Source organism: Xiphophorus couchianus, chromosome 20 (genome assembly GCF_001444195.1).
Source record: "Xiphophorus couchianus chromosome 20, X_couchianus-1.0, whole genome shotgun sequence".
Lineage (NCBI taxonomy): Eukaryota > Metazoa > Chordata > Actinopteri > Cyprinodontiformes > Poeciliidae > Xiphophorus > Xiphophorus couchianus.
In genome coordinates, this window is record NC_040247.1 from 6549150 (window position 1) to 6573810 (window position 24661).

Sequence of the window (24661 nt, forward strand, 5' to 3'; positions counted from 1 at the left end):
ACAGCCAGTGTCTGTTTTTGTTCAATTTTAAAGATCAGTTCTACCAGAGGAGGCATTATTGTAAGAGTGACATCCCTCCAAAATACAGACCTGCTGAGCAAGTGTTGAGCAAGTGGAGGAAACATACTCTGGCATCCTCTTATATTGACCTTATTTCCTGCTTTGAATTGTAATATTTCTCTTATTCATTGTACATTTCAGTTTATCTTACAACGTAACAATGTTGCACGATTTCTGTAATTAATTCCTCCACATATTTGAGATGTAGATTAAATTTTCATGTATGCTCTACTTTGATTTTCTAATCTTGATGATATTTCGATTAAAACTGCTGCGTTTCCTTCCATTTAATCATATCTACACTCCGACAGTCTGCCTCCCTGCAGCTGCCAGGCACCACTTACCGTGTTTGAAACAGTCCCACTCTGGCTCTACTGAGCCTGTAGCTGGCAGGCAGAGGCGTGGTGGAGAGAGGAAATAGGATATATGGAAAGCGTATTCCTCTGGCTTCGTGTCACGTTCCTAGCGTACAACATGTATTGCAATCTACCGGTAAAAAATATATACTGGCTTTAAAATGATCATGATTTATGCAAAATTGTGTGGGGCAAAAATGAGTCCTTATGTTCAAATGCTCACATTTGATTGATGCATTTGCAGAAAGCTTCCTTTTTTTAGTGTTTTTTCTCTATTGCACTTAAATACGACTAAAAAACAAAGACCTGGAGTTTGATGACAGGAGGTATTTATAAGGAAAATTAAAAATTTCTTTCTTTCTGTCTAGAGTTGACAAGAGCTTCTCCAGGACCAGAACCACATGGTGAGTCATTTGTCTTTAAAACTAAAATACATAACAGAATTGGGTTTCATGCTTCAGTTGCTGCAAATATTTTCTTGCAATGTTGTAGTTATCAATGTCATCTATTTTTATGTGTCCATTTTAAAATTAGATGAAGTCATCACAAATTTTACATCGATGCTGCATCCTGCTTTATTTTTGTCTTGGTCACCTTGATGTTGCTTACTTCTCGCTTCACTGTAGCAAAGTAAAATAAAATTTTTATTTAACTAATGCGTATTTTAATTGTGATGTCTTGTGATTTAGCCAGAAAAAAACTCATAATATCATAGTATTTTTTCCCCTATCCCTATCCTGGGAATGCCGGGATCCCTATTCCCAACTTGTCTTATTAAGAGTCTTATATGGGTGGGTTTGAAAATCTCAGCACAAAACTCTGTTGCCTTGACCAGAGATTGCACTGAGACTAAAGGCTGCTGGGACTAAAGCAGGTCTTTTGGAGGCTTTAGTGAATCCCCTACAGTGGATTCAGACGAGGTTCTCTTGAACCCAGCAAGAAAGTGATGCTTAGCACACATTGCAGCTATGTCTGGAAGAAGAAAAAAGCCAAAATTAGCCAGCATACTTCACACAGTCTTTTAACAGACACCAGCAGGTTATCAACTAAAATTCTTTGAACCCGATGCAGACTTGAGGCTTGTGTGGTTCTAGCTCATAAATGTAATCCTTAGCTGGCTATATAATGGATTATGGAGAATCGCCATTTATTTTAAAAATCATGAACTTGTCAGAAATTTATTGTTAGCTCCATTATGATACAAGCAATACACATGCAGTGAGCAGTACATCACTATGCATTCACAGCTTGACAGGATCATTAATGCCCTTACAATTAATCAGGAATTAATTCAAGATCCAGCTGAAAGTCTAACATAGAGATTTTGAAGGGACCATAGGAGAAGCATTTCTTGTGTGTATAAAGTGAAATTTGAAGTGTTAATTTGCACAACAAAATGCAAAAGTGTTTATTGTGTATTAAATAATTGTTATAGGCTGTAATTAAAAGTGGGGTCAGGCTCCAGTTTTACTGTTTTACTGTACTGACTGCATTTTTATTGTTATAAGTAATACATTTCCAGTCGTCTGACGTTTTTATCTCAGGTTAGGTAATCTAAATTGATATTTTTTGTATTTTTAATTAGCTAAGAATTTACTGAGGAGGTGTCTGAGCAAAAATAAAATGAAGTGATATCCATTGTCACTGTTTGACTAAGCAAAAGGAGCACTGGAATAAGATTTTAAGTTGTCCATCTGTTAAATGCTTTGTCTGTTCCTTTAGGGATAAGACATCTAATTGTAATCTAAAATAGGCTTCGTCACAATGATCAGTTGATGACCTAGGTGTAGCTACTACAAAAGTGGATAAGAACGTTTTACATTTTCCATTATAAGAACTTAAAACGACCAACCTTTTATCTCAAGAAGACTTTTTTGGGTGGGTAATGAGATTTCCACGTGAGTAAAAACGAATGTATGTTTGAAAAACTTTGTACTCTGATGACTTGACCTCTTTGCAATGTGTTGTTAGAAAAAGGAGAGAGAAGAGCTAGTAATATTCCTTATTCAGCAGGTAGTCTACCAGCATGGAAAGCCTGTGCAGGTGCAGAAACAGATGGATCGAGACAGGGTGCAGAAAAATGTGTGTGATGCCAGCTGGTCATGTAAATTACAAACCTCTGAAATCTCAATCTTCACGTGAATTCACAGCACTGGATTAATCCGATGCTATTTATATTCGTTTGCACTGCTAGCGTGGAATATTCAACTGATATTTAAGTAGTATGTCATTTGCAAGTGTCATTAAACATATTTTATGAAAATATATATTTTAATGATGTAAATTGTCATCATTGTGGATGGCATCATGTCTTTTCAGGGATGTCCAAGAAATTTCTGTCAGCAGTCGACAACATAAATGTCCAATACAGAAATTACTCAAATTATCATCCACATAGTGTGCACTGTCTAACAAAGCAAAAAAGTGTTTGTCTTTACCAGATGTTTCAGAAAAGGGAATAACTCAGGTCAGTTCAACTCTTCAAACCCACTGGCCCTTATGTTCAATATTACTGAGTTTTACAAAACTATTCATGCCTTACAACCTGTTTTTATTTTACATTTGGACACATTCTAACCATAGACTTTGGGGAATTTTCAAAATCTGAAAACGGGTGTATGCATTTGAATTTGATATCCCTAAATATAATGCAGTGCTACTACGTGCCTTAAAAAGTCAAATAATTCATTAGAGTACACCTAAGGCAAAGCAAGGGGAGCACTGATCAGAGAAGCATCCAAGAAGTCCAGAGTGATAATTGAAGAGCAGCAGAGAGCCACATCTCAGGTGACAGAATCTGTTGACAGGACACAAAGTTATGCAGTTTGCTACAGTGACCTTTAGGAAACTGCTAATGGCAAGAAGAAGCTACTGTTCCAAAAAGTCATAAGAACACTTGCTTGGATTTTTATGATGCTTTTTTTTTTTAATGTTGCTGTTTTTCAGGACTACATTGAATGAGCACTGAGCCAGCGTCAAGGGTCCCCTTTTGTAGCATTTCAACATTGCTTATTGTTTTGTAAATCACATTATTATGTAATTTGATATTATTTAAATGTGTTAACTATATTTCAAATAAACTAAGTTTCATACAAATGAGGTATATATCAAAACAGCTATCATAAGACTAGCTAAATGGGTTTTTTTTTTGAAGGTATGCTTACCCATATGTAGATCAGTTGGGTGGTTTATACACCATCTCCTCTACTGTCTTACCAACTGTTGAACATTTGTTAGCTCCCACACATTGATAAAATCAAACTCATAAGCTGAACTGTTTACAGCTCGTACTTGAGATGGATATGATACATTTCTCTAGCTTATTGTTACTTGGCAGGATGTAAAGCACAGTAATCTACTGAAGGATTTTTGCCTTTTTGTTTACAAGTCTGTCATCTAGCTTGCCAGCAGCTGGAAAATTAGGCTTTGCTGATGTTATACATCAAATGGGCCATAAAATTAGACAAAAATGGACTCCTAATGAGTTTGAAAAGGACAATGGGAGGGCTTATTGGAAAGAGGAAATTGGAGATTTAAGGATGATTCATGTTCATCAGGAGAATACACCCTCGCACACTAGCTGAATTTTATTATGAGGATTTCGGTTGCTCCATATTTCAAACAGGTCTGCAGCAGATGTTAACAGTATCTCAGAGCAGGGTTGTGCCATTGCTATCAATCCACAACACAGATTGTAATCATTGCAGATTATAATCACTGAGTCATGATGCCAGTCGTGTACTGCAGCAGTTGTAGGCTGCATCGAAATAAAAAAAAAGATGAGCCAACCAAGGCTCCTCGAGTTTAATTGTTTATGTTTTAGTAGGTAATTTATCTTCAATTCAGAGCAACTCCTTTAGCTGCAGCTCTCTGGAAAAAAAGTTGGTTTTGTTTTGGATCTCTCCATAACAGTTACTTTTTTTTATTTCATATCTATTGAGCTATGGACATCACATGGGTGAGATTTATGGTAGCAGCTTCACACCACAGATTGTCGTTAAAAGTTGCTTTGCTGAATGCAACGACTTTATTAAGTGTTGTTTGGTGTTTTTAGCACAGCCTTAGCTCCCTCCATCACCATGTTTGAGCATTTGGTTTGTGCTGATGTAACTTCAGCTCCCCTGACTCATTTGATTAAAGAGATGCTGTTTGTAAAAGGTGTGAAAACACATCTTTGACTGTGCTAAACTGCTCACAGCACAGTGCTGCCAATTAAAAGGTAATTGCCTTAATTTCTTCCACTAACAGGGAGCTTATCTTTCTAACTCTTAAGCTGCTGCTGGATAAAGACCTTGACATTTATGCAATATTCTCCATTAAGACATTAGCATGAGAGAGAACAAGCATAATCATAATTTATTATGGCGAAAGACACTGTTAGTGAGTTAGAGATCATCTAATTTTATTGGCTTAGATTGACTTTGACGTTCACTTCCAAGAGGCTTTGTTTTAGGCTTTGGTGATATGCAGGGGCGCAGCTGGAAGTTGCATCTGTTGCTTTGCAGCCAGAAACATAAGCCTGAGCCAGCATTTTGACAGACTTGAGAACCTGAGTGTTAATGAAGTGGTCCTCTGCCTTTTAAAGAAGAGAGAGTTAACTGGAGAGGCATCTAATTAGGCATGTGTGCTACTTCAAACGGCTGTTAATGATCATTTCCATCTTAATGGAAGGGAGTCAGTGTCACGAGTAGGTAGTAAATGGATAAACCGGAGCCATCTGTTGCCTAGTGGATGAACCAGATATTTGTGTGTGAGGTTTCTTGGCTTTGCTGTAATTGGGATACACTTTTTACATCTGTAATACCAACCAAGAGCCAACATGTTTCATAAATGACATGATAGCAAACTAAAAAGGCAGTCAGTGTGGTCTGTTGTATCAGACTCTCTTGCTGACTGGATAGTATGGATTTTGTCTCAGAGACATTCACTTGGATGGATATCTAGTGACTTGGCAGACCGCTAAATCTAACTAAATTAATATTAATGGTATATTCATAGATCAACTTACCTCAAACCACAGAGTTTCCACTTTGCTGCAGATTATCTAGAGCATCATTTTCATTTGCGGATATGCAGTGCATATAGCACCGTCCAATTATTCAGTGTGTTAGTTTGAGTGGTTTCCATTCAGTAGTGCAAAGGGAACTTAGTACCAAGTAAAAGTACAAGTATTCAGAATAAAAATCATCTTTAATGGCTGAGACAGTGTATACAAACAAGTTATTTGACCTTGGTTTTGGGTGCTCACAGTGTAGACTTGTAAAGTCTACATACATAACCTGCAAATATGCTTATTTTATTTCACATCTGAGTAACTGACAACTCAAGCTGTAAGGTGTTTGTTGTGTTCATCAGAGAGACAGCCTGGGTGAAGATACTGTCTCTCTGGCAACTGCTTTATGCAAAAAGTAGTGCCAACCTGATATGTTGCATATGCTGTAAACAGAGGTGTTGCTGAAAGCATGTTGGTGTCTTAGTTGGTCACTACTTCAAATTAATAGCTCCAAAGAAATTGCGAAGCCCAAAATCTGTTCCCAAATATGTTTTGACAGCAATGCTATTCTTAAAGAGTCTTTTTCAATATACTGTAATATTATTAAATAGCTATTGACTCTAATTTTCCCACAGTGCAATGTGTGACTCATAGGGTAACTTATGTTTTTATTGTAGCAGAAATGTCACCTTGAGTTGCATTTCTGAATGTCATTGTCCTCCTTTAGCCCAAGACAATAAAGGCACTCTTTCATATTAAATTTTAAGAAAATGTATTTAAACACCTAACTTTTAAGAAAGTAATCAAATAAATATTAGTTGCAATCAGCTAATTAAACTGGATACGTTTGGTTTGAATAAATGCCAGGGAATGAAGAAAGAAACAGAGTGATGTAAATATTCCTTTTTAACCTGTGCCAAAGTATATGTTTGAAGTGCATCTGATGAGAATATCTTAAGTATAATAGAGTTTTTATTTTGTTTTTTTTTTTAAAGAAAGAGTTGAAGACAAAATTGCAGTTTCTTTCCATAAATATTAATTTGGCTTTTTGTCCTTTTATTTTGCTTGGAGGATATCTGAATGCTATTCTGAACAAGGAAAGAAACCTGGCTGCAAGCCCTTGGAGTGTGTCCCACTTTTAGTGTGTTCAGCCTGGAAATCGGTCTGCATCTGGATATGCTCTTGTGGGTGGCACTAAGGTCAGAGCCGCAGAGTTATAAAGGCCCTTCTGGCCAACCAGGTCTAAAGCAGATGGAGATATTCTGCTGCTCGCTTCACCTGCCTCGTTAAATATAAAATAAACATATAATCAAAAGATTAGATTGCTAAAAGAAAAAAAAGAACCAACAACAATAGAAAACATTGTGAAGCACTTTGTGATATAGACATTTTTGAAAATACTGATCATGATCCTACACAGACACTTATTCTCCACAATTATCTGTCTGGAAATTCCAATAGAACTTTATGAAGTAGCTAAATATGGCTTTTGTAATTATGATAAGCCTCACTGCCATAAGGCCTCATTACTTCCAAGCTAAAAAGAAATGCACCAGTTAGATATTTCTCGCCATTAAACCAAGAGCAAAAGAAAATAGCAGTAGCGTTAATGACATATCATCACACTTAGGTTTTTGCTTAGTCTCACTTGCCCATTGTCATTTATGACAACTGCTAACCAAATTGTTCTTTATATCTTCAAGTATCTCTAGGCTTTTATTTATGAAGCATAACAATTTCATTTGTGGCTAATTTTCTGTCTTCATGAAATGTAACCAGTATAACAATGTAAGTTTATAATTGTTTTGTATGTGATCAGACTTGCCAAATTCAGCAATGATTATTGCCTTCACTAAGTGTTTCTACTTATAAAATAAATATTTTGGGTATTTTTATCTTACAGATGTTGGTCACGTTTAAAAAATTGTCTTCAGCCCTTGTTTTCTGCATGCATGCCAATGAGCCTTTCTTGCTCACCGTTATTTCCTACTTGTTTTGGGTTTTCACTCAGCAGTCACTGTTGCCACTTGGAGCAGCAGGAAACCTCACTATATGAAGCCACATAATAACTTTAATCAGCTAAATAGTCACAGGGACTCTCAGAAATGCAGCACAGAGGGGTTTCATTCAATCAACCTACTAATAAGTCACAAAGCTTGTTTTTATTTTCCAAATACGTAGTAAGTTTGTATAGTATTTTAAGAAAGCTAAAGCATTTCTACAAGAGAAGGACAATTTTACATTTCTACCCATCACTTCCTGCAGTAGATCTAGCAAGAATCTTCAAATAATGACAATCTAAAGATATAAACATGTTTGTTCTCTTTTGTAAACTTGAGCTCAGTAAATATTTTTTACAGAAAGTCATGTTAAAATTTATGCTACAGATTTGCACATAGTATGTTTAGCTCATTTGAACTATTTGACTCCAATCAGAGATATTGCCTACATTGAATAAAAGAAATGAGAACCCAAGTGAAGCGAGATAGTACATTTTCCAGATTAAAGGTTGCTCTGGAGCAGGGGTCCCCAAAGTCGGTCCTCGAGGGCCGGCATCCTGCATGTTTTAGTTCTCTCCCTGGTGGCTTTTCAGCATGTCGGTGTTCTTCTTAGGCCTTCTAACGAGCCATCATTTGATCCAGGTGCGTTAAACCAGGGAGAGAACTAAAACATGCAGGAGGCCGGCCCTCGAAGACCGACTTTGGGGACCCCTGCTCTGGAGCAAGAGTTGTATCAGTCAAGAAATATCATAAAGAAGAAAAATCACTGGTGATATATTGTGTTCAGCTACCTAATTTTCAATGAACTCGCAGAAACCTTCGACCTTGGTTTGGAAGTCTGTGGTCAGTTTCTGATAGTTTCAGGGTGGTCTGCTCTGCCAGCAAAGTGCACAGCGGAGCAGAGACACATGCAGTGTAAATACAAGGTGATAGAGACAGCTGTGTTGCATGAAAAAGCAACACCAAAAAGGCTCGTCTACAAAGTCATTAATATTCATCTGCTTGGCAACTACCAGAGCATGAAAACATAGCATCATTAGTGATTAGCTTCTTCTCGGCTGCAGATGGTAACTCTTTGGTTCACATCAGTCGGTATGAATTAATACCATGAAGAGAAAAAGATGTAGCAGGAACAACTAATATGAAAAACTGTGTGACTTATAGTCCATTAAATACAGTTATAAGCACCAGGTTATCCATCCCATTTTTGTGTCCTTATTGTCCCTGAGAAAGGCGTACAACACATTAGCAGTGTTTCTGACTGGGGTCAAGTTTTCACAGTAAACCTTTGGTTGGTGCAATGCTGAAAAAAGACACTAATGACAGCTTAGTTGCCATAACTGGCTCATTAAACTATGACGGGTCATGACCAATGACAGAGATACTTCCATTAAATATAACACAATGACAATGAACCAGAATAATTTCCTGCTGAAATGAAGTAGCACTTGCTGCTCATTTCTTATTTAGCCTAACAGTTAAAGATTACGCTTGCTGTAAATCTGAAACATCGCTTTTTATTTTTAAAGATAGTTACAATCACTGTTTAATTAAGGATTAAACAGAATTATGAATGAGCAACATGCTCTCACCAATGAGCCATCCAGATGGAGAGTCTAGGTTCAGGTCTAGACTTCTAAAACCAGTTACAAGCCATAAGAACTCCAAGTAAAGATAGCATCAAATGAGATTCTGTGTCTGCTGACAACGTTTTATTGGAGAGAAAAAAAATCCCTCTCTAGGCATCTTTTAAGGCAATGATTAGAGCGAAAGACCAAGTCCTCCTCAAGAAGGCTACTCATGTTAATTAGTCTTTGCTGGAGAGTCATCTGATTGCTTACAACTCTCTTTTTTGTCTGTCTCTACAGAATCTTCTGTGAGACGCATCAGAGCTTGCATATTTTCATTGTTTATCACCCGAAAGCTTAATTTATGTATTGCTGGATTCATTTTACTTTTAAAGAATCAGCATGTTACATCACAAGTCTTATGTGGTTGCTTGTTATTGCTAATATGTTTGGTGTATTACACACAGGACCATTTGATCATGGGGATCAGCTCATCTTGCTAATTTTAGAAGTTATTTTATTGGGAACTTGCATAAAACATAAACAAAATAAAAGGAAATATTTAAATAAATTTGGATGTGTAAAAAACATGGTCATTTGAATATCAGAAAAAATACATCAGAAAAGCTTATAAAGTTTAAAGAGTACCATTCCATTCATATTTCAAAGCTTCAGTGTTCCAGCAGCATTGAGCCTGCTGGAAGTGCAACATTATAACTATTTGATTGCTGTAGTTATGATGTAAGAATATTAAGCCACATTAAATAATTATAATGTTCATAAATCAACCAGTATCATAACTCCTGAAAAAGAACAGCCTAAAGGATAAATCGTCTTCCTTCCCATTGAGTGATTTCTATTACATTCTGAAAGAAGAACCACAATATTTCTGTATAGACTTAGCATTGCAATTTATTTTTGAATGAACAGCTAATGAATTATTAATTATGAAGAACCAATGAGCAGCTGTAACCCATAAACTTCAGGAGTGACGTTTATGAGTGCTTGGTGGTTCATTTGGTAAAGTGCTTGCATTGTGCAAGAAACTTAAACAAGAAAAACATTCAAAATACTAAAAAACTGGTTAAAAAGCAAAAAATGTACCAGGAGTTTTTAACTACAGTAGTTACTTATTTAGGGTCTAGATTACCACGATTTTACAGGCGTCTTCAGAGACCCCAGGGGACAGTCTTATTGACATCTGTAAAAGGAAACCTTAGAAATGGGAGATGTTTGCAATCTCTGTAACTTTTTTCTCCTGTATTCTGGCTGCCTAAAGAGGACAAATGCTTAAAAAAAATCTGGTTTGATGCTAGGCTTTTACATGTTCTGTACGCTACTTAGTTTGGGTGTGGGTGGTTTTAGTTTGCATTTTGTGCTTCTATATTACTCTGCATCCTACACATAACATTTTTACCAACACTTTGGAGATAAGTAGTTAAAGACAGAGCAGTAAAAAGTCCCCCACTCCGTTGCATTCTTTGTGGTTTTGTTTTCTTAAGTTTCGAAACTTGGAATGTTCTCAGTTTTATTTTTAGGTGGGCCATCAGTTGGCTTGCTTGTACATTTTGCCTTTGGAAGCTTCTGCTGGTGTTCACTCACTTCTTTCTATCCTGGCATATTTCAGAAAACTTGTTCCTAAAGCTTTTGGTTTATTTTTGCCTTCTTGCTTTTGTTTTCCACTTGATTTCAGTTATTAATGTTTAGTTTATTTTCTATGCTGTTATTTAAGTTTTAGTCTTTCTGTTGTGCATTGTCATGCCCTCATCCTCTGTTTTTTCTTTGATTGTTACTTCTTTGACGTCTGCATTGGTACTGATGTTTTATTTGAATTCTCTCTTAGACTGTGTGTAAACATTAAACTCCATTTTTCTAAGGAAAGGAGTGTGAGTAGAAAAGGAAGCAGACAGTCACAGTGAAAGATGGGGACAAACAGAGCAGTAACGCTAACTAAATAAAAAATATTTACTTCAGAGAATTCTAATCTTAACCCACGTATATTTGCTTCTCCAATTAAAAAATGTTTAATATGACAATCATGGTTTTCTGTTTAGCAATCTAAAAAAAAAAAAGACAGATAATCTACAGAGGTATCACCCTTCTTCTGTAATGGTTTGACAAACATTTGCTCTCCCCATGATAACCAAGATTTGCTCTTTCATCATCTGATCCTTCCTTTTGGCAAGGAAGAGAATTGAAACAGCCAGAGAAAGGTGTTGACCGTACTTAACCTGCATGTGTCATGCGCTGTTTCTCCGCTGTTCAACTGTGTCCAGGTTATCCCAGTACACGCGGGATATCTTTCTGTGGTGACTGGTTGAGCAGCTTACCTGGGACCTGTGTGCTGGGAGACACAGCGTGGATTAACTCAAGCAGCCACTGAAGCAGCAAATGAAAGGATAGCAGGCTCTCTGTGTTTCTTTCACTGCCACAAGTGTATGATTACATTCTTGTGATTTGATTTGCTTCATACACAAATTTGTGTTGATTGCCAACAGACATCTGAATACTTTGGCTCACATTCACTGTTTGGTTTCTTGTTATTCAAGAAGCATAGAGTAATAACTTCATTGATTTGTAGTGTGGAAAGGAATACAGGGCCATTTCTAAGACTTTGGGATTCCATCGATCCATAGTAAGAGACATTGTTTACAAATCGAGAAAACAATGAACCGTGGTGAATCTTGCCATGACTGGCCAACCTAATAATTACTTCAACAGTTCTTTAACAACTCATCTAAGAGGTCCCAGAAAACCTAATTCAACATTTACAATAGATAACCACATGACTCTTTTACCTCAGTTAAGGCCAGTGCTCATGATTTAACAAAAATAGAGAGACTGGGCAAATCCGGCAGACACATGAGACAAAGACGGAACTTATTGAAATGTGTGGGTTGCATTGAAACAACAGAGTATTTTAGAGAACTAACATCATACCAAAACACGGCGATGATTGTATAACAGTCTGAGCTTGCTTTTCTGCATTAAGACCTGGACAACTTGCCATAATTGATGAAGCCTTCAAACCTTCAAGAGACTCCACCTCCACAATGATGAAGGTCTTGGAGTGGACTAGTCAAAGTACATACTTAATCAGACTGAGCTACTGTGACATGCTCAAAAACCCTCAACTGTGGAAAAATTAAAACCATTCAGCCAACAAGAGCATTTCAAAAACTACTAAAATACAGTAACATATTCTTATTGCATGTATGCCTTTTATTTACTTCAAATTTGTAAAAATGCTCACTGCAGAATCCTACAAAGTTCGTCATCGTGACAGGAAAGGCTAACACTTTAAGAAACAGACATTGGAGGAGGAAATATATGACTTGACTATAAACATAATTCCTCTCTTACAGTTGTTTTAATCTATATGTGATTAGATGTCAGGTTTATGTTGTCTTTTAAATGTTTGTTTTGATCAAAGCAGATGAGGCACAGAGCTAAAACACCTTTTTATGAAGTTGAGTCAGATTTTCAACATGGATGACACATTCTGAATAATCACTTCATCTGGGAATGTCAAGTCACCTCTCAAAACTAAAATTCTTCTGTTTATGTCTTCCATTTGTATGTTAGTTTTAATTAAACTGGATATAGACAAATAAGTAAATTTGAAATGCAATCATTTACCAATACTGTTGTGTTTGGAGTAGATTCCAGCAATGCTTGTTATTCAACTCTTTTGTGATTGTATGCATAATGCCTAGTAATGTATTTGACTCTTCTATGTTCATGCAGAAAAAGATCAGGCTTCTCGCCAAAGAGGAAAATGTGATTACTCTGTAATACACTGCACAACTCCGACCTATGCTCATTCCTCTGCGAGCTGAGCAAGTCATTTTCCCCATTATGTGCGAGTGTGCTACAAAATCTGCAACATTTGAGAGCTTCTCAGCTCGCTGCCTGCCACTAATGTGTCAAATGGACAATGGGGTGTTTAGGCTCATTTCAGTAGAAGGGGTTTTATGATGTTGAAACAAGTTGTCAGAGAGAGGCAGATGACGACACAGAAATCTGATGTCTCTGCATCCTCCCAGCAAATGAGGTTATGTTTTTTTGTTGTCTTTTTTTAAACTTTGCTTCCAAACATGGATTTCTCTGCAGTCTTGTCTTACTGAATGAGCAAATTCTGCAATTAACAAGCAGGCTCACTGAGGCAAAGGAACAGCTAGAGCTTGGATGTGCGTCTCTCTGTCACAAACAGATCAAGAGAAAAGACAGGATGTGCAGATGGAAACATAAGAGAGACAGAGAAGAAAGCGCTTGTGACCGCCTTAGATTAAAAAGCAGCAGCAGCAGCAGCAGCAGCAGCAGCATGAACGCAAGCATGTGAGGAGAGGCTGAGAGAGGGAGAGAGGAAAACGGAGAGGAGAAGACGAAGAGGGGAGGGCTGCTCTCAGCATCATCTGACAGGCGAGAGGCTGATCTCGACAGCAGGTGTTGGAGGATAGAGAGGCTGAGCCAGACGCATGGAGCGAGCGATACGTGGACAAGCACCAAGTTATTGAAGAGGGAAGGCTGAGCTGTGAGTGAAGTAGCACCAGAGACAGGTGAGCATGGAGAGATATATGAAAGAGTGCACTGCCTTTGTGGGGATAAACTGCTGATGATGGAAGACGGATGAATTGAGCCAAACTCATGACAAGACTTGACAGATAAAGGAGGAACTGACGGGATAGACGCCGCTCAAAAGATTGTGCCTCTTGTACAACTCTGCTGATCAGCTCAGATCTCTTCATCCCACTGGGTGCCACTCTGAATGCTGAACTTTCTCTATGTGCCTGCTGCTGTTGTCCACACAGGAAGTAGACGTCTTTTATCTCGAGTAAATGACTCTGCTTTCATTGTGCATTAGCTGCTGGACTTGATTAGATTAGTTGCTCTGTACTAAGTGGACCTGCAAAGCAAAGGGGTTTATGTATGTAGTTGCGAACAATCAAACAATGTCTGTGTGTGTCTGTCTGGGGGCGTGTGTGTGTGTGTGTGTGCCACTTAGTGCCCACATCTTTGTTGGACTAGGAGAAGAAAAAGATGCATCAGGGCAAAATATTCTTCCTAAAGCAAAACTGTGATCTAATTATTATTTGGGCTCAGTATACATAATGAATCCTAGATATGCAAGCCCAGGGCAAGAATGTCATAACAATGCAGTGAAACCTGACGTTGTTACAAAGAGAATGAACTGGAGATATCCATACTTTCTTGTGAGCACTTGAACTTAATTGAGCCTCATTTGCCTCATAAATCAATGATTAGTAAGCCGAAAATGTGCCAGAAAGTCTGCAAAGTTTGTGTTTTGCCAAAGTAAAGCCTCCCATTAGTCATTCTGGCTTAACTCAGAGATGTTTCGTTTGGTGGCATTGATAAAAGAAGTGGGTGATGACAACAACCTTGAATTTTTAGCGAAACACTTCAAAACACAGCCAGCAATCATGTTCTCAAATTAAGACAGGAAGCAAATTGTTGTTTCCTCCTGTGGTGTGGGTGATAGGTGTGTTGATTTTGGTGTTTTTGTAGAGTAATTTGCATTGGAAACCCATTTCATGAAAGCTACTTCCTTTTTCAAATACTGCAATGAGAAAAAACATGTTATAAGGACCTCCACTGATAATACTCACCTTATAATAAGTGTATGACCCAAGTTTTCCTGTTGCAATATTTCCCAGTTGGTGGTAGCATTGACTCAGATGTTGCTTTTAATGACAAACAACAAGAAATGTTGTTTATTACAACATTACACTCTCAACATTAATGAATGTTAAATATCCGTTAACATTTCAGTTTTTGTGATCTTAAAAAACAAGACCATAAAAGAAAATTCTAAAACTTCTGCAACAGTTTTTGAGAGAATTTCCCAGGATAGTGTGACATTTATCCTGTGCAATTCAACAGAAAAGCAAAGAAATCTGTTAGAAGGAAAAACAAGAGTATAAAAACTGCGATAAACTGAATCTGGCTTATATACTGTTGAGTATTCAAGGATTCACCAATTTGTGGATATTTTTGTGGAACATTATTCTTAAAATATTTGCCTATTTGAGATTTTATTGTTGAACATATATGAAATATTTGAAAAAAAAATGCAGCTTGGGCAACAAATACTAATGGACATGCTACTTGACACACTATTGGCAGGCATTTGTAAAGCAGTCAATCCTGGAGCGGCGCTTATTTCTCTGTCACTGATTCACTGTATCCCAAGGGCAAAAATAAGAAAGAGCAGGGATGTTTACATCTGCGACAGTGTCAAAATATTTTCCAATGTTAGTAATGATTTATATTATGGTATATTTGATGTTTGAACTATTAAAATGGGCAGTTCTAGGCATTTTTAGGGAGGCTCTCAAATATTTGAATATTTGCAGATTTTAGATATTTGCAGCGTTTATAGTACGTAACCCCTGCAAATATTGGGGGTCCACTGTAACCTGGTTGTGAAAATGTGCTTATCCAAACTAAAACAAATTTCTGCATGTCACATCACATAAAATCTTGGAAGCTATTAGATAGTGAGAACATCATATGCACGCAGATTTAGTCGTGCTTACTTGTTGATTCTGCATTGAACATTTCCAAAACCTTTTTTTTTCTTGTTTCTCTGTGTGATGCTAAGTATAAACTCCTCATTCATCTTTCCAGCAGACACCTAAATCAATTCACATTTTCATCCATCATAAACCATTAGGTTTTCCTCCAGAGAATTATGCACTCACTACCTTGTTTTACTATGGCTGTGTTGTGGTGTGCTTGGCTCATGCTCTATGTTGTTTTTTGCCAAACCTATAGTTTTGAAGTATGACCTAAAACATCAGTTTGTGGTTCATGGGAACACAAAACATTTCTTCATAATGAGTTGGAAGAATCTCTTTAGTCCACAGATAGTGAGGAAGACAGGAAATTGTCGTTACAGTCATACACAGCCAGTCAAATTTTTTCTGCATTGGTATCAGTTTTAAAGGTACTAAATGATGTAGTGTCTTTCTTTGGATAAGATGTCAAACAGCACAGGGGGTGAGCAGCATTTGTTACAGTCTTTGACACCCAAAGCAACAAGAAGATCCTTGCAATCATCTTTGCTTACATTAGTGCATCAGACTTTAAATTAGACATTGACCTCAACATCAGAATAGAGGTCTTAAGACTGAGATTTTCCTTTGGAGCTGGTAAAAAAAAAGATACACAAGTGCCTTTTCTTGCAGGTGTAACTGTTATTCATTTAGTTGGAAGTGTAAATTCATTTCAATTCAAGTTCAAAAATACTTTCTTGATACAAAAGATAAATTAAATGGTGTTGTACTCATATTAATCCAACTTTCTTCAAAGAGTTGTGATAGATGGTGATGGCTGTGGGTGAGTAGGATCTCCTGTAGCAGCTTGTATCAAAGCTGCTCCGAAGAAGCCTCTGACTGCAGACACTCTGTTGTTGTTAAGCCATCTGGATGCTCAATGTTGTCCATAATTTTCTTTATTTTATGAAGAATCCTTCGTTGCACCATTATCTCCAGTACTTCCACATTAGTTCCCAGAAACTACTCTGTATATTTATCAAGTTTTGAGCCTTTTTTAAGTCCCTGGTTCTGATGCTGCTGCTGCAACAGATGATGGCAAATGAGATTGCACTGTTCACAGCAGACATATAGAAAATAATATGCAACATCTGCAGTCGAGTTAAGTGTATGGGAGATGGAGAAAAAGCTGATAACAGCTGGTGTAGTGCTTTGTGGATGCTTTGTAGAATGGGAAAAACTGTGAATATAAAGGTGTTCAGCTGGACAACAGGCTAGACTGGAGACACAACAGTGAATCAATCTACAGGAAGGAACAGAGCAGACTATGCATCCACACTTTGGTCAGCTTGGTTGGTTGACTGGCCTTCTCAGCAGATGGTCTTCCAGCTTTTTCTTCTGAACAAGTTATACACTACATCATTGAAAGTTACATTTTGTATTGGATCCTTAAAAAACTCAATCTTAGAACTTGCATCAAAAATGTATGTTGTTTTCTGGAAGTGAAAGAGATCACACACAAACAAAAATGATTGCAGTTATTGCCTTCGAAGTTTAACTTCTTGAGCACCTTTCTTCACAGAAGATTTAGTCTCCTCATTTTATAAAACAGTCACAGTTTAACTAGCATGAATAAAGCAGGTCTGATCCTGCTTGCCTTCGTCAAACATCTCCAGAGGTTCAGTTTTCACTGAACGACAAGCCAAAAACTATGGTGGCCACCATGATATTAGGCAGGTAGTTTTAAAGCTGTGGCAGATCTACCACACCTTTCAACAATTAACCGAACATAATCTTAATGCTTGTTATCTTAGACACATTTACAATCTGCATGTCCACTGATTGCATGCAGAAATTATGGCACGTTCTGGCAGCCGCTTGACAAACTACTGACCTGTCCTGGGTGTACCCCGCCTCTCACCAATTGATTTCTGGAGATATGAACTATCCTTCCTATGACCTTGCAAGCATTACACAGGCATAGAAAATGGATGGATGTTTGAGACGTACAAACACAAGAATTCTTGCTCTTCAAAAGAGTTTTGTTTAAGATATAAAAGTACTTAGTACAAATACATGCTACAGTATATCTTTTAGTTTTTTTGTAGCACATTTTAAGATGCATGTGTCATTTTCCTTTCCCTTTACAATTATGTTGCTCTCTATGTTGGTTTATTTCCTAAAAGCCCACACAGGAAATTTGTGGATGTAATATAACTAAATGTGGAAAGCAGCAAATATTATGGAAGGCACTGGAAACTGGAACCAAAGGTTGTATTTCTTATCTCTTTGTTAATCTATGTCACCCAAGATCTTCATGCCAATGGGGAAATGTATATAAACCCAATGGATCAGCTTTAATAGACCGCGTTACTCTGTTATTTGGAAAGCCCATAATAGCAACATTTGACAAGATGATGTCTGACTCTGCCAACAGGGTTTTTGGCTAATTTTCATTGCCAAAGTAACCGTTGCATTATTCAGCTGGACACACAGCCAACATTAAGCTTGAGGTCAGAAGGATTTTGGAGCAGCCATTGTCTAACTGCCAAAGAGCCTGCCAGATTTACCTTTAGCATTAATTTGAACAATTAAAATTTTTTTTACCAATATGAAATAGTAAAATATTTCCTAAATTATGTTTTATGAATGTGATTAATCCTAACGCTCGCCTGATTACATAAGTGACAACACGAAGCTAAACATAACAATAAATTGTTTTGCATATTGGCGCTTGTTCAGTATGTTTCAGATAAGCTTTATTCAATACATTACAGTTTGTCTATGGATATGGAAGGTTTTATTTAGTCTTCAGTCCAAAGGTTGTATTGCATGGCCTCAGAGAAAATGTATTTTCTTGGGTAGCAGGTTATGTTGTTGACCTATCATCTGTTTCTATTGACTCTGATCTTTTGTGTACTCTGCAGACACATTTTCTCATCCTGAAATGTTTAAATCCATGTTACTGAAACATATTTTTATTTAGAGGTACAACATGGCCTTCAACATGATTGGATTGCAGAAGTTCTTCTCAGGCTTCATGAGCCACACACTCCACAGAGACTGCTGCTGGTAAACACAGGATTAATTGGAGGATTTAGTTTCAGACTGCCTTGTGTCCATTTGAGAAACATTCTAGCTGCCATGAATGAGCAGAATATCAGGAGATTACCTCAAAAAAACATTGTAAATAAAAAGCTATCAAAATAAAATGCTTAAAGGTCTCTGTTTTTAGGTTTCAAAACTAAGAAAAATACTATATAATAAATGTTCTTCTATGAGATGTTTGTGGGAGATAATTTAAACAAAAAACCTCCTAACTTTCCAACTTGATAAGAAAGAAAATCCTGAATATTTCTGATAATTTTGTCATTCATTTTATGCAAAACAAACATAGGTGTATATTTTTTTAAGTTTTGGTTCTGCTATTAATAATTTTAGCCAAATTATTAATAGCAACTTGCAGCTCTGAACCACTGCTGTAGAGGGTAACTCTCCTAAAATCCCAATGAAATACTGAAGTTTATAGTTGAAACTTAACAAAATGTGAAAAGTTAAATGAATGTGAATACTTTTGTAAGGCACTGGATAGAAAAATAGTTCATATTTTGCAACATTTTTGGCTCATCTTGCATAAAGCTCCACTTTAGGAGCTCCTAAAGTGGAGCTTTATGCAGAGTGCAAATTGTAGTTAGAATTAAAATCATTAATTTTTCACCCTATTTGTTAATATAAAGGAGATTGTTATCCCACAAATCTAATTTACCTTTAACATGACTCACGAGTTGTATAATAGCTCTGGTTTTTTGTCTAATTCCATGCATGCAGTCATGCTGCAATTTGTAATTTTGGGATTATTTTTCATTGATTCAGGGGCTTCGTCATGTTGCTAGGAGACAAACACATTAGCACAACTGCAGCTGTAAAAAGGGAGAAAAAAAAACTGAGAGGAGAAAAAAGCTTCAAATCATGTGTGTAGAATAGAAAAAAACAAGTGTCTGATTGGAAGATAAATGTAGAAGTAAAACAAACTATCGGTAGAAATGATGAACTCAGACCATTCAGTGGAGAATTCTGTTCTTATTTAGAATATAACATATTTTTCATTTGGCAGAAGAAAAACTTGTTTTGTAGGTTTTAGCACTGAGTTTACTCTTAATGCTCAGTCAGCAAAGAATAAATTAAGTGTAATTGGCAAAAGCCTCTTTTCACCTTAGATAATGAGTAAGCAGCTTGGTAATGGACAGGGCAACTCTTATTCTTTTACTCAGCTAAATAAGTGATACTGGGGTCTTTTATTAACTGCGTCTGTCTTTTTTATGCTCTTATCCACATCATTTTCATGGTAATAGTTAATCTGCCACACCAGTGAACTTCTCTGCCTCCAGAGAGGGAGATAATTGAGAAAAGCCCTTTTTTCACATAAAACCATCAGTGCAGGATTTGTGGGGGTGATGGTACTTGATTGCATGTCTTTTGCTCTCTATGATTCTCTAAATGTGGTGGTTTGTTCACGATCCTTATTGTTTTTTCTTTTATTATTATTATTATTATTTATCATACTTCCTGAAACAGTGTGTATAGAACATAGTCCCTGCTTGGTTTCCACTTTTATGATATAATCTACATTCATGCAAAGTGGATGCAATTTAAGAACTATTATCCCAACAAACATCTACAAATGGAAGATTTCTTTGCACAACATGCAGTGTTGTTTCAAGCACACTTTTCAAAATTAAAGTGTATTCTTTAAATTTTTCTTATACTCACTCACATGTTGGCCCTATGTCTCAACAAATTCAAAAGAAAAAGTCTTAATTTCTCTGAAAATACTGTGTATATTTCTGTTTTCTGTCACTTTTGCATTTTATCATTCTTGCAAATTTCTGGCTATCTGCTTTGAACTTCAATGTGGTGATTTTTACAAACTGGTAAACACTTTCAAATTCCTGCCATGCTGCTTTAGCATTACCTGGTAAACATGCACTTATTTTACAGTCTCATATTCTCAACATTTATTTTCATATTTGAGTGAATCTGCTCCCTCCCATTTATCTTATTTGGCTGCTAGTACACCAATGGACTCTTAAAGGATAAAGGATTTTTCTATTCTATTCTATTCTATTCTGCCCACATATGTATGTCTATTTGAAAGACTTTAAAGGCATACAGTAACAAACTAGCAAAATATGTATCTTCTTTATGCTGTGACAGGTTACAGATTACACAATTATTTGGCAACTAAGATAGTTGTAACAATCAGAAACAACAACCCTTAAACAGAAGCAGTTCCAAATGTAACTACTCACAGTCCTCACATTTCTAATCTGTACACAGAACACAGATCACAGGACAAATGGAAAACAAGAGTTAGACAAAAGTCTTGAACTACAATCAGAGATTGTCATACAGTCTCCAAAAGATTCGGATATTGAATCCCAGAAAATGCCATAGTGACCAAGACAGACAGTGAGGCCTAATTCACTGAATTATGTTCAACTTTCAACAACAAAGCCAAGGCTTAAATTCATAAATCAATTATGATTTAAACAGATAATTAGAGGAAGGATGGCTGCCTGACAGACACTATGTAGATAAATGAGTCTTCCCATTAGAAAGTTGTAAAAGGTCCAGTCAAGTCAGATCTGTTGCCTTTATTCCTTTTTACATCTGCTGTTGTGTACTACACAACACAATGTGTAGTCAGTGTCGGTATGTGGTGTTTGACTTTTTTTTCACTGTAATACATGGTAATATGAGAAACAAAGGGCAAACTTTAAATTTATCTTTTGAGTGTCTAGCAGTCTAACCGTTTTCAGTCATTCAGCAGAGATAAAGAGTAGCAAAGAGCTTCATTCGTAATAGATTTTCTAACCTCAGTCCAGTTCAGCAGTCTGATGTCAGGGGAATGGAGCTCTGTTTACTCAGACTTACAGATTCTCCTCAAGTGTAATGGAGGGATGTCTGACATCTATTAATGGACTGTGTTGCAGACAAGAGATTGTGTGTAATGGATCTTATTTCAGCTTTGCTGCCTTTGAACCACAATGGTTTCAACCAAAATGGCAGAGTGAGGGAAATATGTGAGATGGTGAGAGCACACTTCTCCCCCATCAATTCTCACTCCATTCTCGCCAAGAAATCAGATTGTATCGTTATACTTTTGTTTAGAGGTGCCCGCTGCTATAGGTTTGTGAACAGGATGCACGCACAGAAGGGCTGCCACCTCCAGTGACTGACTGTTGTGTGAGACGAAGCGTGAAGTCGTGTAATGCGACCAGAATCCTAGTCACACTGGTAATTCAGTCCAATCAAAGGGAGCAGAGTATGGGCTGAAAGAGCAGAGGAAAAGTGGAGAGAGCTGCAGGTGAGGGGAGGAGAGCTGAAGGTCCTTTCTTCTACCAATTTTCTCTGTTCTTCCTGGTGTCTGCACTTTATCACATTCCTCTCTATTGTAGCAGTTTCACAACATTTATTCTTTATCATACTTTTAACCTTTGGTCAGGACGTCATATTTGATTTCTAAGTTGTGACATCTCCCAAACAATTTTGAGTGACTTTGAATCTCATTTTTTCTTCAATTGAAATTGAATGCACATTGTGACTGAATGGGTTCTATCTGCTTTTACAGTAACTCTGAAAATATGCATAATTTTATCATCATATATGCAATTATTTTTCATTCCCAAACAAAAGTTTGTAAATTTGATACCTAATATTCCCCATTTTTGTCAGAACTGAAATCTCTGATTGAATTCCTCAAATTGATTCTAATGACAAAGAATACTTTACCAATCTTATTTTTTTCTTTTTTTAGTCATTTATTTTGTTTGTATATTTTCTCCTAGATTCACATATTTTGTATTATTGTATTTCATTTCCTTAAAATATATATTTCTACTTATCTTAATTAAATTTATCCTATTTTCTCACAATGGACTCTTTATGCATTATATCTTGTAATCGCTTTCGATGTACTTTTCTTTATTGCAAAACCTGTCTGTTCTGTACATTTTTGTTCAATAAAGAAAAAAAAAACTTAGGTTAAAATGCAGCAAAGGCAAAAACTATGTAAAACAGGAATGATGTTTTGTGAAAGCTTCGAGGAAAGAAGTATTGTGGCGCAACACCAGCTCTATTCAGAGACTTCGGAAGGCCTACAATGTTTCATTGTCTGTCTTCCCCATGCTCTTATTGCATAAATAAAACTTTTCAGTAATGTCTCTGTCCCTATTCTCATCCCCGCCCCTCGATCCTCTCTGACTCACAGGAAACAAGATGGAAGGATTCCCAGAATATCTGATGAAATAAATCCCTTACTGCCACAGTCCCACCCTCTGTTTCCTTGTTTCTCGTCAGTAAAGGTAACACACGTCTTTAACTCTCTGTTATCTTTTCTTTACATTACTCATCCCTGGAACATCTTGCCTAGTCGCTTTAAGCCACTAAAAAACAAGAACTCTAAAGCTGACATTTGAGTGCCTTAATTCATCATTTTGCCGGATGAGTCAGAGATACATCAGGTTGAGGGAAGATGGTTAAAATATGAAGCAGGGAGCGTGAACCCTGTTGCCTCGTGAAAGGACAGCTGACTCTGATGACAACAGAGATGGACAAGGTGGAGCTGCCTGCATCATTCTAACATGGCAGTGACAGCTGACAGCAGTGGACAGCTTTCAAGTTTGACAGCAGATAAGCTGATTGGCTCTCAGTAGTTACAACATTCTCTGATTGGCCTAACTGCAAAGAGTTAAGTCCATCAGAGAGGAAATATTTCTGAATAAACGGCTGTGCACGAAGACAGTGTTACATAACAAACTTATGTGAAAGTGCTGAACAAAATTTTGCAAAACTTCAAACCAGCTTTTAAACAGGCACATTTCAATATAAAATAGAATACCATTGATTCCATCTGTAATTGCATTCAGAACATGGTGATATATTTATTTTATTTTTAGGAATTTCCATGGGGACTCACAGCTAATTAAAACACCAAACTTCTCAGGAAACTAGACATAAGACCAAGAGTTTTACTCCCGAAATGTTTTTGTTTTGGTCATATAATTACCTTCAAAATCATGAGGAGACTGAGTATTAGACTTGTCATTGTTGCCTTCCAGAAGGAAGGTGAGCCACCAAATGTCAGTATTAAAGAAGTTGGTTGTTCACAGAGGCCTTTTATCTACATGTAATAATACAAAGTTAGGTGGAGGGAAAAATGTGGTAGATAAAGGTGCACAAGCACCAGGAAAAGCTACAGTTTTGAGAGAATTATGGAAAATAGTTAATTTAATAATGTAGATTAGATTCATTAGGTGTTGAGTCATCTTTTGAAGTGTATTTTTCCAAGTTAGAGCCTCAAGAGTCACCACATAGATATTTTACGGGCTTATGGCTGTTTTATTCCTTGAGTTAAGCCTTTTGTGAGCCTGAGACAGCATCAGAAGCATCTTACTTAAACTAGTAAGGAGTAAAAAAGAGTGAACTTTTCTCAGAAGTGCAAAGTCATCTTTTCAGATGAAATAAAAATCCAAACATAGAAAAAGAGTGGAGAGGCACAGTACTCAAGTTGTTTGATGTCAACTGCAAAGCTTTCAGTGTTGATAGATGTTAATCTGCTGTGTTTCAAGGCACAGAAATCTATCAGGAAACTTTACAGCACTTCTTACGTCCCTCTGCTGACAATGGAGATGCTAATGTCACTTTCAAACAGGAGTTGGAACCTTCCCTTGTTGCCAAATTTTGAAATACCTGTTTTAATGACCATGACTATGCTGGACTGACCTGACAAACCTTTATTTCAAGTTAGTAATCTCAGATGGAGTGTCTCTGGAAACCACGTGTGAATAATTTTGTGCTGTATAAATCCACTGCTTATACCTAAGTATTATTTTTCAGCCTCTGAAAAATGAGAGGTTTTATATACATATAAAGTATATATGTGCATTTTTGAAAAATTAAGAAAAATTCTGACAATGACTTGTTGAATGACTGATAAGTCAAAATATTTGCCCGAGTCATAAAGTGTTTTTGTTAAGAAACCCAAATAACCCCAGCCTCAAAAGCAATAGTTGCATTAAAATGGAATAAGCCTACCTTACACTCTTTCCATCTGTGCATTTTGATTCCCCACTGCTTTCCTCCATGTTTTTGGCTCATCATATCCTTC

General features: G+C 36.8%; 1 protein-coding gene across 3 annotated transcripts in view; it reads left to right on the forward strand.

Moving 5' to 3' along the window:
* The window catches only part of rap1gapb (RAP1 GTPase activating protein b), a 108713-nt gene that overhangs the window by 50301 nt on the left and 33751 nt on the right, over window positions 1-24661 (forward strand). Inside the window, exons 2-3 of one of the 3 annotated variants that reach the window (XM_028002312.1) lie at window positions 785-820; window positions 22763-22856. The gene's annotated coding sequence lies outside the window, so the exon portion shown is untranslated. Of the gene's footprint in view, window positions 1-784; window positions 821-13356; window positions 13537-22762; window positions 22857-24661 lie in introns of those variants that run through there. The other 2 variants (XM_028002313.1, XM_028002314.1) reach the window with 2 other exon arrangements.